Below are 16,407 nucleotides of genomic sequence, written 5' to 3'. Positions count from 1 at the left end.
TTGGATCCTTTTACAACTCCACCAACAATGTATCTCCTTCTACATTAATCACTATTTTTCCTGTCATCTTAGCTAATCAGATTGGTGTGAGTTGTTTTAATTTGCATTTCTCCAATCAATAGTTATTGAGAACATTTTTTCATATGACTATAGATGGGTTTAATTTTTTTTTAACCTGGATCCTTTCTTTCTATCTACTAATGTACTGGTTCTTCCCAATCTGAAACACACAGAACAACAATTTAGACTTTTTTCCCCAACTTTCTACCTCCTAAAGTACTCCCAACTCAGTCCTCTCTTTCAGTACTGAACTTCTTGAAGATGATTACATAATGAATGTGACTGCTATCTCATCACCAACTCACTTCTCCTGAAACTGCTTCCCAATTCTCAACTTTCATTCTCCTTGATTTCCTTGCATCTGAAACATAGCTATTCCTTTCTTTCCCACACTCACACTTTCTCTTTGTTTGGATTTTCTGACATCTCAGATGTCTCTGTTTCTCTTCTATCCTCTTCTCTAGCCCTGAGTATAGGCATTCCTCAAGATCTTCTCCCATTTTTTTTCAATCTCTTCATGCTTGAATGCTCAAATGCTTTTGTGTTCTCTTTATGTCTGTCATTCTCTCTCTGTGTGTCTCTCTTTGCCCCACTCACTCTGTGTGCATGTATGTGTGTGTGTGTGTGTGTGTGAGTGTGTGTGTGTTTCTTCCCACTACCTCTGTCAGCAATAAGATGACTTAAAGCTCTTGTGAGTCTATTTTTCACAGGGTCCAATTGAAGAAATCAAGGTCGATCAGAACAGCTGATGCAAAACCAGAACTGAAAGGCTACATAGCAACAGAATCAGTCATGTAGTTCCTTAGTCCCAACCAATCAAAGATGGCTGAAACAGGAAGGTGAGACAAAATTTGACTGGGCCACAAGTCAGAATTCATGAGACTGAAGTAGAAGTCCATGCAACCAGTTTATAGAATAAAGTGGGAAAAACAGGATCTTTAACTAGAGAGAAAGGGTAGAATCAAAACCAAGATGAAACTGTTAAAGTAAATAGAGAGTTTGATAGTCAAAAATATTAATTAAGTGCCTAGTATAGGCTAGAGAAAGAGAGGAGGTAGGGTCCTTGGTTTAGGGGTATGATGAAATAATTCCCATAGGTAGGTGGGAAATTCTGAGTGTTTCTTCTGGGCTTTTCTTAAGTATAGAATATGGGACGATCATATGTCCACATGAAATTTTCCTAAAACATTTACCTATTCCAACAGGAAATAAGAGAATAGTAAACAAGAAGCATTTCTATAGCATCTACTATGTGCCAAGAACTATGCTAAGTGGTTTACAAATATTTTCAGATTTGCTCCTACTTGAGAGCTATGAACTATTATTATCACCACTTTACTGTTGAAGAAAATAAGGTCAAGTGATTTTGCTCATATTTGAACTCAGTGTTTGTGATTTCAAAGCCAGCACTCCCTCTACTCCCCTATCCAGTAAGACCCTCCCTTAGAACAATAAGGCTTTTGCAAAACCAGCAGACACATCAGTTCCCCACAATATTGCACACCCAAGAATCCTCATCTTTCCAATGAAAGGAAGTACATTTCACCATTTTTTCCCATGAGCCAAGTCCGATCATCATAATCACAAAGCATTCAGTTTCTATTTTTATTTTCAATTCACTTTTAGCATTTATAGCTTCTACTTAGAGCTAGGACACTTGGTATGATCCATAGGGCTGAAGCCATAAAGAGCCCAGGATTGGGATTCAGAACCTGAGATCTAGTATAGGCTCTGCCAGTAACTAGCTGTGTAACCTTGACTAGATTCCTCAGCCCTTCTGAACTATTCATCTCCTCATTTTCTGTGGTTATGGACAACTCTAAAATTGTATGAATAACCAACCAATTATGCCCGCCATGCAGACATGCTATAAGGAGCCTCCTGTAGGTTCACTTCCTCTTTTCTCACACTTCTAGGGCAAGTATTATCTGGCACCCTGTAGCTGGGTTCCTATAAGGGCTTTCAGAAATCCCCTTGGATTCCTGCCCCCACCACAGCACTGAGAAGAAGGAAGTGATTAGGGTGTAGCCCTAGATCTTTGACAACTCAGCAAGATAGAGAGGAGATGCTGCAAAAGCAGAGGCAGGCAAGGAGAAATGATTGATTTCTAGACATTTTGATCTTTATTGGGTCTCTTTAAATGCATCATTATGACAGTTCCACACTCTAAGATGACGTTCTGATTAAGTTCTGATTCTGATAGAATTCTTAGCTTTGACAAATACACAACTCCATAGTTACCTTATCTAATCAGACACCCAAATTATGTTGTCAAAGCCCTCTGTTACATTTCTTCAATAAAAGAACTTAACTATACCTCACTAAATTGGCTAACTCCCCTTAAGGTTTTACCCTCCAGTTGACATAATCCTAGTTTAAAGAGTATTCTTCCTTGTTGCTTCCAGGGAATTTGTCTTCCCCACTGTTAATTGCTAAAAACTCTTATGGATATATTCCTCTAAATAAAATCTTTGCTCTTGATGTGCCTAAAAATCCTTTTGAGAAACCTCCCAACAATGGCCCGCAACCCAAATATCCTTTGTCGGATCCAAAAGCCCAGCACCTCAACATTAGAAGGGTTGGAGGATCCCTCAATTCAGTTTTCGCAATTTCGGGATGCTCTCAAGCTCGGGATCCGGAGATCTCAATGGAGTCTCAGCTTCGGGAATATTAAGTGTCCCTCAATTGGCTACTCCCCAATAGTCCTATGCATAATCCATAAACAGCAGGACAGGCTGCGAAGACGTGCCCCAGAGTGGCAAGAGAAGCCGGGAAGTGGAGAAAAGCAGTATCCTCATTCCCAACCGAGGGACCTTCTAAGAAAGAGTTCAGAATCCACACACGTCTGCCAGGTTTCCATGCCAGGCTAGGACTAAGACCTCGAAAATAGAAACTACCAACTGCCTCTCGTGCTCTTGTCGCCGGGGCGTGCGCTGGTCCATGCACTTTCTATCTGGTTGCAAAACCCAGACACAGGAGCCACGAACAAAGTCGCGGGGAGGTAGACTCCAAATTCGGAGCTGGGCTGCACCTACCTAGGGCCGAATAGCAAGGTGTACTAGGCAGATTAGAGTCCCTCTCCTCCTGGGCCCTCTGTGCCCCGCGGGCAATCCTGCTCTAACACCTGCTCCCTCACAGTACTCAGCTGTAGGAGGAAGGAACCCCAGTATTGGCGAGCAGCTCAGTCTGCCTCTGCTTACCTGCCTTAGCTGTAGAGGGGCCGTAAGTGCAGCTGCTGCAGCTTCCTTCCACACTTTGCAGTAGCAACCCCCCAGAGAGAAGACTAGCGTTAAGCCCTGGTGCGTCCTGTTTACGCTCTAGAGCATGATTCCTGGAAGCCTGATCCGCCCCCAGAGTTGGGAATATACAACTTTGGACTGGGGGAGGAGTCCTACTGAAGCTAATACCTCCTACTGCTTAAATTATTTCCTGGTTTGGGGCATACTGGAAACGTGGTGCCAAGGGAAGGAAAAGGGCATTAGGATCCTTTGGAGCCCACCCGCCTCATCTCGGAAGACCTCGAATCAAGTTGTCTTATGATCGACCCTTACTGCCTGTGCGACCCTAGGAAAGTCACTTAGGTACCTAAGGCAACTTTCTTAGACGTAAATTTCAGAGAAGGTGTCAATCTTCATTAGAATAGGAAATTGTTTATACAACTGAAATGAGAACTTCGGTCCGGATCTCTTCCCTTAGTGAGCCCATAGACTTCTAAAGCTTTTCCTGGTAATATGTGATTTGGCAAGAATAATTCTCCAGAGAAAGAAGGACGAAAGAAAAGGAGAAATGGAGGGAGAGAGGGGAAAGGAGACTGAAGATCATGCTAGAAGACTTGCTTAAATCTCTAAAGCATAAATTAGATTCCTTCACTTCAGGGAATCTCGAACTGTTATAGAGCAAGGTTATTCTTATAGTTCTTTGTATATCTGGGTCTTATTCAGATGGCAGCATATCTTTTCTTTCCCCATAGTCTATCTGGCCCAAGGAAAAAGTGAAAGGAGTGAAAGCTTAAAGCTTTCAAAAATGAAAAGCAGGGATTGCGGAGGGTGGAGGGAAAGAGGGGGAGAGAGAAAGTGACAGACAGACAGACACAGCAGAGACTGAGGTAGAGAGAAAGAGACAGATACAGAGAGGGGGTTTCTTCATATCTTGTCCAGGCTGGAAGTAAAATGATTAATATTCTGGGGTTCAATCCAAATGTACATGTAAACTGTAACTTACTCCAGTTTTCTGACTTGAATTGATTTGCCCATCCTTAGGCAAGCTCTTGGTGCTTCACTTTTAAAATTTTACAATATTCGCCCTAGATTTAGTGTGGACACAGAATTCCATATTACTATACACTAGGACTCCCAAACATAGTATAAAGGATTATAGGTGGTTATATTAAATATATAATGATAATCCCACCAGATTATGTGTGTGTGTATGTATATATGTACATCTATTTTAGAATATAGTACAGAAAGTATCTTGTAAGAGCCCATGAATGATATGGAAAAATGTACACTCTAGGGAATGATTCTAAGAAGCCAGAACCACACCCAGGTTTTGGAAATAAGCATCATTAGACTGGTCCTACTGCTTAAACTATTTTCTGGGGCATCCTGGAAATCTGATGCCCACAGAGCTAACATGGCATTAGGATCCTTTGGAGCCACCCACGTAATTGCCGAAGATCTGGGTTCATACTGTTTGTGTGACACTAGAATAGTTAGCCTCTCAAGTGTCTTAGGCAATTCTCTTAGAATGTAATTTTCAGTGAAGGTGTCAACGCTTCATTGGAATAGGAAATTTTTTACACCATTGAAATAACAGCTTCAGTCCCAAATCCTTTTCCTAGTCAGTCCATGCACTTCTAAAACTTTCCCTGGTAATATGCAATTTGGGAAGAATAATTCTCCAGGGAAAGAAGGAAGAAAGAAAAGGAGAAATGGAAGGAGGGAGAGGAAAAGGGAAGGAAAAATCATGTTAAACAATTTGTCCAAATGTTTGAAACATATATTTGATTCCTTCACTCTTCAGGAAAACTCAAACTGTTATAGAACAAGATTACGCTTCTAGTTCTTTGTATTTCAGCGTTCTGTTCAGATGTCAGAATATCTTTTGTTTCTCTGTAGTCTATCTGGCCCAAAGGAAAAACTGAAAGAAGCGAAAGCTTAAAGCTTTCAAAGATGATATAATGTTTGAAATCTCATTCTGGACATTACAGAAAAAAGGGATTAGAGAAGACAGGGGAAGGGAGAGGAAGAGCGGCAGAGAGACAGAGACAAGGAGAGTAACAAATAGAGACAGAAAGAATGAGAGAGAGATTTCTTTGTATTTTGTGCAAACTGGAAGCACAATGATTAATTATTCTGGAGTCCAATCCAAATGCACATGGGTATTGAAGCTTTAATTTATTCCATTTTTTGACTCGAATTGCCTTGCCCTTCCTTAGGAAACCTCTTGGTGTTTCCTTTTTAAAGTTTTACCGTGTGAGCATGGATTTAGTGTGGACACAGAAACAACTATTATACATTAGGACTCCCAAACCTTACAGATTTACCAACCTCAGCCTCTCCTAGTATCAAGGCTTATAGGTGTTAATCTTTATGCTCTGTTACACTACATTATATATATATATATATATATATGTGTGTGTGTGTGTGTGTGTGTGTGTGTGTGTATAACACATATATACATATACACACATATATTAAATATATAATGATAATCCACTAGATTATATATGTGTGTATATGTACATACATATATATATTTTAGAATATAGTATAGAAAAGGAGGTAAGTGTCCATGAAAGAAATGAATAAATTGCTATAATTGATAGTAAAGAGAACCAATTTTCACCTGAGAAAAATAAAGTAAAATATCATGGAGAAGATGACATTTGGTTTTGAAAGATGTTTAGGATTTGAATACATTGAGTTACTTGGCATTTGGGCATGGCAAGAACATGCTAGAAAGAGGGAACAGAGAAATAAGAAATTCAGATATGAGATACCAGCTATTTCAAGGTATAAAGAAGGACTTAGAGTTTTTGATCCAAACATGATCAGATTACAGTATTTCTTTGTACAGACGAGGAAACTGAGGATCAGAAATATTACTACAGACATTCATTTGCTGTTCTCAGTAGCACATGAGAGTCATCAGCTCAAAGATAAAATGGATCAAAATGTTGTCTTATCTGTCCACACTGAACTTGACTGCTTCGAATGAAACAGATAATGGAGAAAATAAATGATATATGCTGAGAATCAGGATGAAATCAGGAGAGTAAAAAACCAAAATGGTTTCTTTTCCCCTAGTCTGATGCCCCAAAATGATGCTTGCCAAAACATAAGAAAATATTCTGTGACATGCAATAAACCAAGCGCATCGCAAATTTCCAAAGAAATGAGGCCAATTCTGGGAAACGACAATGACTATATATATATATATGTAAGTATTTTTGTTTGTGAATATATATATGTGTGTGTGTGCTCATATATATTTAGATGTATTAATCCTCTTCAGGATAATTATTGTGCCCAATTCTCTGTTCAACAACATGATCTCCCTAGGAGTAAAGCAGTCGTGCCCATCCCCCCATTGAAAAGCAACTTGTCATCATAGTGGATAAAGCATTGACCAAAACACTGATCTTGGAATCAAGATTCAAATGCTAGCACAGATTTTTTTTTACACTCTATTTGACTTTAGGATAATTATTGAACATTGTTAATTCTCAATTCCTTCATCATTAAAATGGGGATAATAATGACTGATACTTTACCTCAAAAAGTTGTCATGAGTATAAAATAAGAGTGGATGCAAAAGCTAAAGCACCACTTCAATGTCTGATGAGCATGATTGTGGTAGTTTTTAAAACAGAATCTGTAGGTATTAGAGGTTGAGATATCAGGTTATTTTATTCATCACTAGATAACCGAACTGAGAAGTGAAGAAGTGAGAAGAGAAGAAGAAGAAGAAGAATACTCAGTATTTTGCTGAAATGGATGAGAAGCACAGCTGGACTATTTCATTGCAACATGCTGCTTAATATACAAAGCATTTTATCTGTAATCCTTGTGCCACTATACACTCCTTCTCCAGCAGCCATGCATTTTCCTAATGCCAGCTCCTGATCTCCTCCTTTTCCAATTTTCTTCTCTTCTTCTGTATGACAAAGGCTACTTTTCAATAATTTAGGTTGAAGATTGATCTCTTTTCAAATTATCTTTGAAAATCAAAAAGTCATGATTCCTTCCAAAACACAAATATGATCCAATTCATCAAGATCCTTTCTTTCTAGGTGACTGCCCTCTCTCTTTTCTCCTAAAAAAATGTCATGTACAGAAAGAAAAAAAAATGAAACAACGCTTTTGAAATTGAGATTTAGTGAAGGTTAAATTGTATATCATCTCAAAAATCCTTAGGAATTTGAATATATTAAAACATCAATAGGAAGTTCCCATTTGATATGGCATTAAAAAAGCTAAATATATGAGGCAGTAGTCTAGAATAGGGAAGACATTTGGCCTGAATACATATGCAAATTAGATTCTGGGTATCACATTACAGGAAGAACACTGACTGTGAATTGGAAAAGCATCCCAAATAGGACCGTGAGAAACATAATCTTGAATCTTTGTAGTTAGAAGTTCATTACTAGTTCTTCACTCCCTAATGCAGATGGTATTTTTAACAACCCAGATATACTGTCCTGAGAGACCTGAGACCTTGACATCCTGATAAACTTAAAGAAATACTGCTTGCTGCTGCCTGAGAATGACCCCCCTTAGAGTCCTAACTTTTTGCCTCTTGTTTAGAATAGAAATTCCTTTATCATGACAAATGTATCAAGAAACATTTTGATGTCTTTCTCTTCTTTCTATAAATATATGGCCCTGAGGCCACTCATTACTGACCCCTCCAGTCTAAGTGTTGGGGGATCAGTCCTGGCCAGAAATAAACGTTCTTAAAAGTTCATTATTTTGGCTGCCCTGTTTTTCTCTTGCCTGGGCACTTCAACTGAAGTAAGTTAATTAAAGTATACAAGATTCGGAAGGTCCTACAGAATATTCCCAATTGGGATTTATTAAAGAAACTAAATTAGTTAAATGCTGACTTGAAGAAGAGAAGATTTATTTGAATAAGATAATTATTTTCAATGTGTGAAATGGTAATCTACATGAAAGAAGAATACTTTGCATCCACTCTTATTTTATACTCATGACAACTTTTTGAGGTAAAGTATCAGTCCTTATTGTCCCCATTTTAATGATGAAGGAATTGAGAATTAGCAATGTTCAATAATTACCCTAAAGTCAAATAGAGTGTAAAAAAAATCTGTGTTTTTATTTGGTCATAAAAGAGTAAAACTAAATAATTAGATGATTCAGAGATATATGGGTGATATATGTCTTCCTAAAAATCTTCCTCAGGGTGTCTCAAGGCCTAACTACATGAGTTGGTGTTTATAAATAGTTGATGATTTATTTATTTTTATTCAGAACTTAACAAATATGAAGTAACATATACAAAGCAGAAGAAAAAAGATTCTCAAATTTCCTGTAGGTATTCAGGAGAAAACCTACTTAGGCTTCAGGAGAACATTTGACAAAATTATCCTTGCTATCTTTGTAGACAAGATGTCAACCTGTGGATTAGAAGACAATGATTAGTTTCATTCTGAACTGTTTGGTTTATCAAAGAGTGTTCATTTATGTCAATGTCAATATGGAGGAAGCTCTGTAGAGCCCCTGTGAAGAGGGTTCTAAGCAGTGTGTTGTTTAGCATTTTAGTCAATGATATTGAGACACTTGCTAAATTTTTAGAGGACATGAAACTGAGAGGTATTAGTCACACTTTCAATGGCAGATCAGCATAATGGTTGAAATTTAATAAAAGGAAGAGGAACAAATTAAGTTATAGCTTTTATCACAGGTAACAAAGATGTGCCATTTATTGTGTGAAATAGTTCATAGGATTATCTAAATGTGACTAAGGCAGAATCATATTAAGTGAGTAATGTGCTTTTTAAATCCCAGGAGATTTTCCCAGAGAAAAAGAGAGGTGAGGACAGGATCTAGGGAATAAGGCAAGGAAGCATGCAAGAGGTTGGTTGTCTAAAGATATGCTTATCCAGGCAGTACCAGAGGTTGGAGGCATAATAGATGGATTAACAATAAATGAACTGATAAAGCTCTCTGGCTTCCCATTATTTTATGCTAACAAGGCAGTCTTCAGAATCTGAAAAGATTATGATTGACAATAGGAACATAATGAGCTTATTTTATCAATTCCTGGGAATAAGCTACTTTAGAGTTCACATCACTCACCAATCTTTCATTTGTTAAAGAAACCTTGGAAAAAGTGGGTGTTGATTGTACCTAAATAGGAAGGGTTCTTGTTTGAAATTTTTAAAAAGCTTGATCCAGAGATATTTTTCAAGTGTCCCAAAGTAAAATATAATAACCTGTGAGGAAAAATGTTACATAGAGAAACTTTGGGCAAAGCAGGATACAAATTTTGTTATCAAAGCATAACAATGGAGATTAGCACAGAAACAATTTGCTCCTTACTTGGTATTTTTGCTGGGTCCATGTTTGTGTTTTGCTGGTATTTTTCCTGGGGGCATTTCACCCCATCAATCAGTTTCTCCACACAAATAAATGATGCCAAATTCCTTTGAGGTATAAGGATATGGTCTCATCTTTTAAAACTGCTTCCTGCTTGGAATGAGTGTAGACTAAGTCTACTTCTAGGGTCTCAATTTGAAATGGTGATGAGTTTAAGGGGCCAGAATCCAGTCTAAGCAGCAAAAGCTAGTTGATAGTGCATCTATTGCTGTATCATTCTCTGTTCATTTGAGAGTGAATTGACCAAAGTCTAGAACAAACAAATCTAACAGATAAAATGTTTGGGACAGTATCATTGCAAAGTGTTAGGCATTTGGTAGAGAAAATGACTGCTTGAGAAACTCTCTAATTGAAGATATTTCTCTTGATAGGGACTTCAGAAATATTTAGAGAAGCTTTCATCTTATAGCCTTTAGTCTGACCAAGGAGTTAGTCCCCAGTTAAAGGAGTCCATGAAGTGAGGCAGGGAGAGCTAAAAATAGAGAGATCACTTAAAAGTAGAGCCCTCAACTTTAGGCTGTGTGGTTAAAGGGCAACCAAGAAGTTTGAAACAAAGCAATTGACTTGAAGAGAATTTGATTAATGTTCTGGACTTTTAGGACAACTAGATAGCACAGGGGATAAAGCATCTGCTCTGGAATCAGGAGAGCCTGAGTTCAAATCTAGTTTAAGATACTTAACACTTCCCAGCTGTGTGACCCTAGACAGCAACTTAACCTTAATTGCCTCACCAAAAAAAAAATCCATAAGTTCCCTCAAAATAGGGAATGCCATGTAGCGTGGACTCTATAAAAAGTTGATACAGCATAATGGCTTTTAATAGAGATATGTTTTAATGAATGACTTGTTTATGTCATAAACAAAGAAAGACTTTCACTCAGTTGATAAAGAAACCAAAACGTAATTGAAAGGAGGTAGGATGTGGTATCTAAACATCTTATTTTCCAGAAGCCTCTACCAGGGTAAGACTGCAATCAAAAGTCCACTGAATAATAGGCTTACTTGAGAAGAAAAGGCTCACTTAAGTTGAAATGATGGTTAAAATGGAGTAGGAAGCAAAGAGAGTAGCCAAGATGCCGATGAAGAAGATTGCTTTAAAGAGCTGAGATTATATTTCACTCAAAAACAATTTTCCAAAAGGGGGATTCCACCAAGCTAACAGAGGCAGTTATAAACCATTCCTTAAAAGGGGGTCTTAGTTTGTTTAGTGGCTATGGAGCTTGATCTCCAAGAAAGGATAATTACCTGTAAAAAGGCAGGACATTTGAGACAAAAAGACTAGTCCCCAAAAGAATAGCTAGCATAAGAGGGTTTGCTGAGGCAAACAGGATTAAGTGACTATGGATACTAATCAGTCTCTATAGCATAATACTTTCAGTTGTTTGTTGTTTTTGCACTCTCATGTTTCTTCCCTTTTGTTCTGATATTTTTTCACAGCATGACTAATATGGAAATATGTTTAAAATGATTGTACATGTATAATCTTTATCAGATTTCTTGCTTCTTGGAGAAAGGAAGAGGAAAAAGAGGAAGGGAAATAAATTTGGAACTCAAAATCTTATAAAATGAATGCTGAAAACTATCTTTCATGTAACTGGAGAAAATAAAATACTATTAAGTGAAAAAAAAGAAAATTTTTACTGACTAGGTAGTTATAAGATGAATGGGTTTCTCTTTAGGTTCGACAGGAGGAAATGGAGAAACTACCACAATCATTGAGAAAGTAATCATAAGATATTAAACTGCTTCTATTAAACAAGAGATTGGCCTGGAGGGACAAAAATATAAGAGGACTTTCTATAGAGTCCCCTTTACCATGCTGGATTTGGTCACCATAACAAGGTAAAACTTGGGTAGAGGGTCTCTAGTCAACTTCCTTTGACTGAGGAAGTGAACATGGAATATTCAGCTCACAGTTCTGGGACCTAATATTTCAAACTTTGCTATGATTCTATCAAATTGATTAATGATGATTAGAATAGAGCAGAACTTCAAATGAAATTATTTCTCACAGTATGCAATGAGAGAGATGATAATTGCTTCTTTCCCTACACCACTCTGAAATCAGGCCATGTTTAGGAAACATGTTTAGATCTTTAGATATTTTAGAAAGGTCATTGACAAGTTGAGGAACACCAAGACAAGAATGAATTTTATGAAGAGACATCTCAAGAAAGGCGAGTGAAGAGAATATTTATTCTAGAGAAGAACTTATCCATCATTTAAAAGTTTGACTCAAGGAAGAGAGACTAAAGTGTTTCAGTCTGACCCCAGAGAATAGAATTAGGAATAAGGAGAAGGAGTAACAGAAAAACGAGGGATAAAATGTACATAAAAGATAGGGAACAATTAGAGCTCTTCAGAGGTAGAACTTGGTGGAAACAATGGAGTTTGTTTTACTTAATACCTTTTCTTGTTGTTATTTCTCCTTCATTCTCAAAGATGATCATCACATCAGAGAGTGGGTGTCTTAACATGCTAGTGGATTTGATTTAGTGAAGGAGGAAGGCTGGGCAAAGTCAGGAGTACCACTTTCTCCTCCAGTTCTATCTGGAATCAATGGCCAGATAAAGAGCAGTACTGAAGATGGATACAACTTCTAACTTCTGTAACAAAGATACAGTTCTCAAGAGTTATAAGTATCATTTTCCCCCATAGGGATGTAAATGTTTTAACCTTTAAAAAACAGCTTTTTTTCTTCCCTGTAAACTTTTTGTGCTTCTTTTGAGTCTTGTATTTGGAGATTAAATTTTCTGTTCAGCTCTGGTCTTTCCATCAGAATTTGATTGGAAATTCCCTATTTCATTGAATATTAATCTTTTCACCTGAAAGATAATGCTTAATTTTGCTGAGTAGTTGATTCTTGGTTGTAGTCTAAGCTCCTTTGCCTTTCAGATTATCATATTCCAGGCCCTCCTATCCTTTAATGTGGAAACTGCTGGGTCCTCAGTAATCCTGATTGTGGCTCCTAGATGTCTGAATTGTTTCTTTCTGCCTACTTGCAGTATTTTCTCCTTGACCTAATAATTCTGGGAGTTTTCTTGGAGTTTTCATTTTGGTGTCTCTTTCAGAGATGATCAGTGTATTCTTTCGATGGCTATTTTTCCCTTTGGTTCTAGGATATCAGGGGAGTTTTCCTTGATGATTTCTTGAAAAATGTTGTATACATTTTTCTTTTCATCATAGCTTTCAGGTAGTCCAATTGCTCTTCTATTGTTTCTCCTGGATTTATTTTCCAGATTGGTTGTTTTTCCAATCAGTTATTTTATTTTTTCTTTTTTTACATTTTAAAAAATTTTGTTTGGCTGATTCTTGATTCTCCTTGAGTCATTCACTTCCAGTTGTCCAATTCTGATTTTTAGTGAATTATTTTCTTTGGTTAGCTTTTCTTCTTAAACCTCCTTTTCCCTTTGGCCAATTGTACTTTTAATGAGTTGTGTGTTCGCTGTATTTTTCACCCATTTCACCAAAGTGTTGTTTCCTTTTTCTATTTTGTTAAATTTATTTTTTTCTTTAATATATATATATATAATTATTTTCTATTTTGCCAAATTCATTTTTAAGATGTTGTTTTCTTCCGTCAATTCCTGTGCTTTCTTTTCCAAGTTATTGACTTCCCCCCAAAAAAATCTTTCCTGCATAGCTCTCATTTCTTTTCCCCAATTTTTTCTATCTTCCTTTTAAGATTTTTTTGGTGTTCTTCCATGACAATGTTTTGAGCTTGAGACCAGTTTTATATCCCACTCTGAGGCTTCACATGTAGACATTTTGCTATAGCTGTCTTCTTCAGCAAGAGGTGTGTTTTCTGATCCTGTCTCCACAGCACTTCTCTATGGTCAGCGCTCTTTTGTGTTTGTTTTATTTTGGGGTTTTTTGCTCACTTTTAAAAGTTGAGCTCTGTTCCTGAGACATGGGGGGGATTGTCCCCATCTTCCTCTACAGAGAGACAGGGGCCCTCTCACTGACTGTGCTGGTGGTCCTGCAGGCTTTCCCACTGTCCTGGGTGGGCCTGGCCTAGGCTCAGCTATTATGTTAGGCTCACAATTGCCTTGCATTGGAGGTCTCATAGTTGGTCGCTGATCCACTTGAGTTCTGATCCAGGGCAGGGTAACCTGCAGTGCTTAACTAAGAGTCTCCTTCTAGATTCTCACTTGGCCTCCCTGAGCTAGGCCTCCCCTTGCCAGCCCAGTGCTGGGCCACGTTCCCCTTGTCTGATTGAGACAGATATTTCCTGAAGTCCTCCCAATATATACTAAGCTAGAAAATTATTTCACTCTGAATATTTGTGGGTTCTGCCATTCCAAAGTCCATCCAGAGGCTCGATCTAGCATTGATTCTGAGGGCAACTGGGGAGAATTCAGGAAATTTCCTGTCTATTCTCCACCATCTAGACTCCACTACTCTTCAATGTATTTTCTATACTAAAATCTTTACATAGTTTCCATTATGGAAGTTGTTTATATTTATTTATGTGAAAATAATCTTCAAGTCACAAAGGAAGCACCTAGACCCTCTATATGTCAACTTTTCTATAAAAGAAGAGGCCATGGCCTTACTGTCTTGCCTTAATTTATAAGGGAGCCAAAAAAATGGACAGTCATGAATATATAATCTGTACAATTATTATATATGTTTTCTTGAAATGGAAACTTGTTAACTATTTTGAATCCTTTCTGATATTCTAATGGGAACATGAAAATATTTTGGATTTTTATTTGTTTATTTGTTTTTCCATTTCTGTTTTTTCCTATTGTATTGTTTTCTTATTTTGTATTTAGGTTTAAATAAATTACAAATACTAATGGAAAAAAGGAAAAATTCAAGTGCAATATTTTATATTTAATACTCTTACATTTCATGCTTCTAGATTTGGCCGATCAGTAAAGCATGACAAATTCTTTGGGGATTTTATTTCTATTGTCTAGAGTCACAAAATCATGAAAATGTTGGGACATGTTATCTGCTTTCTTTCAAGGAATTAATAAGAATATTTAATAGCACTAGGACAAGAGAAGTCCCCAAGATAATTCTCTATAACATCTCAAATAAATGATCAGAAAGCTGCTGAATAAAGATCTCCAGAAAACTGGACTTGTAAAATACATGTAATAAGCTTGGAGTCAGCAAGACTATCCTATTAGATTATATTAGATAATACTCTGCTTCAGTTGGTCCTCTCCCTGTTTTTCTTGCAATCCCCTCATTGACTTCCCTTCTTCCTTGCTCTCAACTATTCAGGTCAACCCATAGCTCCCTTCCTCCCTTCCTCCCCAGGACTGTTACAGAGCATGGAAGCAGATGTCCAGGTGAGAGAGTCAAGTGATATACTCTCCCTTCTATTATACCAGGATTCTAGATGCTGCCAGTTGCTGTCCCCTCACCCCAACACTGCTGTGATCTGCCAATCTCCACGGTCCCTGCAGTTTCCCCCTACACAGAAAGAACTGTTAATTCCGAGTACAAATTGTAGTATTTTTTCTTCCTTCCTTCCTTCCTTTTTTCCCCTGTTCCATAGACTCTTACCATTAATTTCTACTTCTTCCTCTAAGAGAAAAAAATGGCACTTGGTGTCTATCTTATTGATAAAGGAGTAGCAGTTAGTAATATTTAGTTTTCTTTTTGTATCCGGGAATGAAACTGAGGATGTGGTGACAGAGGGAAAATAGGATAGAATGTGGGTGTCAGTAACTAATTACTGTCCTTGGGGAGAAATTAATTGATATATGTAATACCTTCCTGGAATTGGGCTGTGGGCAGAGGACTGAGGCATAATGATGGGCAAAGGGAGGGACTCTATTAGGAATTAACAAAATTGATCATGAAATGTACTAGGGAACACAGGCTTCCAGCCTTCCTTTGGTTTTCATGCCTTCAAACAAGAGTACCTAGGAAACACTTTGAAAATTACATCACTCAAAAAAAAAAAAGAAAAAGAAAATTACATCACTCAATGTGCAGAAATCACAAAATCATACACAGGGAATCCCAGGCAGCGGATTTTCCACAAGGACCAGAGGGAAACAGCATGAGGATAAAGACTCCATCAAGAGTAAATGATCTCTCTCCTTTTATTATTTTCCCTCAGTTTCATGAAAAACAAGTTTTTTTTTTTAATACATATATTTTTAAAAAGAAGTTCTGCATTTTCTCCCTTCCTCCCTCAAAAAGCTGCTCCCACCCATTGAGAAGGTGTTGTGGCCATCTTTAAGAGCTCAAAGCATAGGAATCCTTCGATCTCAGAGGTAAGATGAATGAGGCAGGAGACTCATAGAGTGTGAAAAGAGCTTAGTTTATTATGCCGTACAGACTTGTTGACATACAATTTCTGCAAGCATGATCAGCAGTGAACAGTAAGCAATCCCCAGTCACCATTCAGAGAAGCAGCTCGTGGGCTTTACATATGCTGATATCTGCCCATGGGAGGAGAACCATCCAGCACTTCAGCAGCTGCTCACAGGGAGAGGTCCTGTCAAGGCATCCCTGCTCATGAGCAAGTAGCTGTGACCCTCTGGCTCAACACTCGTTCCTATGATCACAAATCACTGCTCCTTGCTCAACAAGGGCGTTTCTGCAATGTGGCAGAAAACTTATTGTGCACCAGAGGTTGAGATGGTCTTTGTACTCCTTGTCGGTGGGGTCTCATGGCTTAGCAAGAAGGCACATGTGAAGTTATACAAAACGTTTCCATAAGAGACATGTTGTAAAAGAAAAGTAGATCTCC

At 37.7% G+C, this 16,407-nt stretch overlaps 1 protein-coding gene across 7 annotated transcripts in view; it reads right to left on the bottom strand.

Annotated features, from left to right (window-relative positions):
• The window catches only part of LOC127543695 (serpin B6-like), a 236,161-nt gene that overhangs the window by 63,151 nt on the left and 156,603 nt on the right, over positions 1–16,407 (bottom strand). The window contains exon 1 of one of the 7 annotated variants that reach the window (XM_051969936.1): positions 3,261–3,388. The exons of 5 other annotated variants lie outside the window; for them this stretch is intronic. The gene's annotated coding sequence lies outside the window, so the exon portion shown is untranslated. Of the gene's footprint in view, positions 1–3,260; positions 3,389–16,407 lie in introns of those variants that run through there. One more of the 7 variants, XM_051969948.1, reaches the window with a different exon arrangement.

The sequence above is a fragment of the Antechinus flavipes genome, chromosome 1 (genome assembly GCF_016432865.1).
Source record: "Antechinus flavipes isolate AdamAnt ecotype Samford, QLD, Australia chromosome 1, AdamAnt_v2, whole genome shotgun sequence".
Classification (NCBI taxonomy): Eukaryota; Metazoa; Chordata; class Mammalia; order Dasyuromorphia; family Dasyuridae; genus Antechinus; species Antechinus flavipes.
This window is presented reverse-complemented; position numbering and strand designations above follow the sequence as displayed.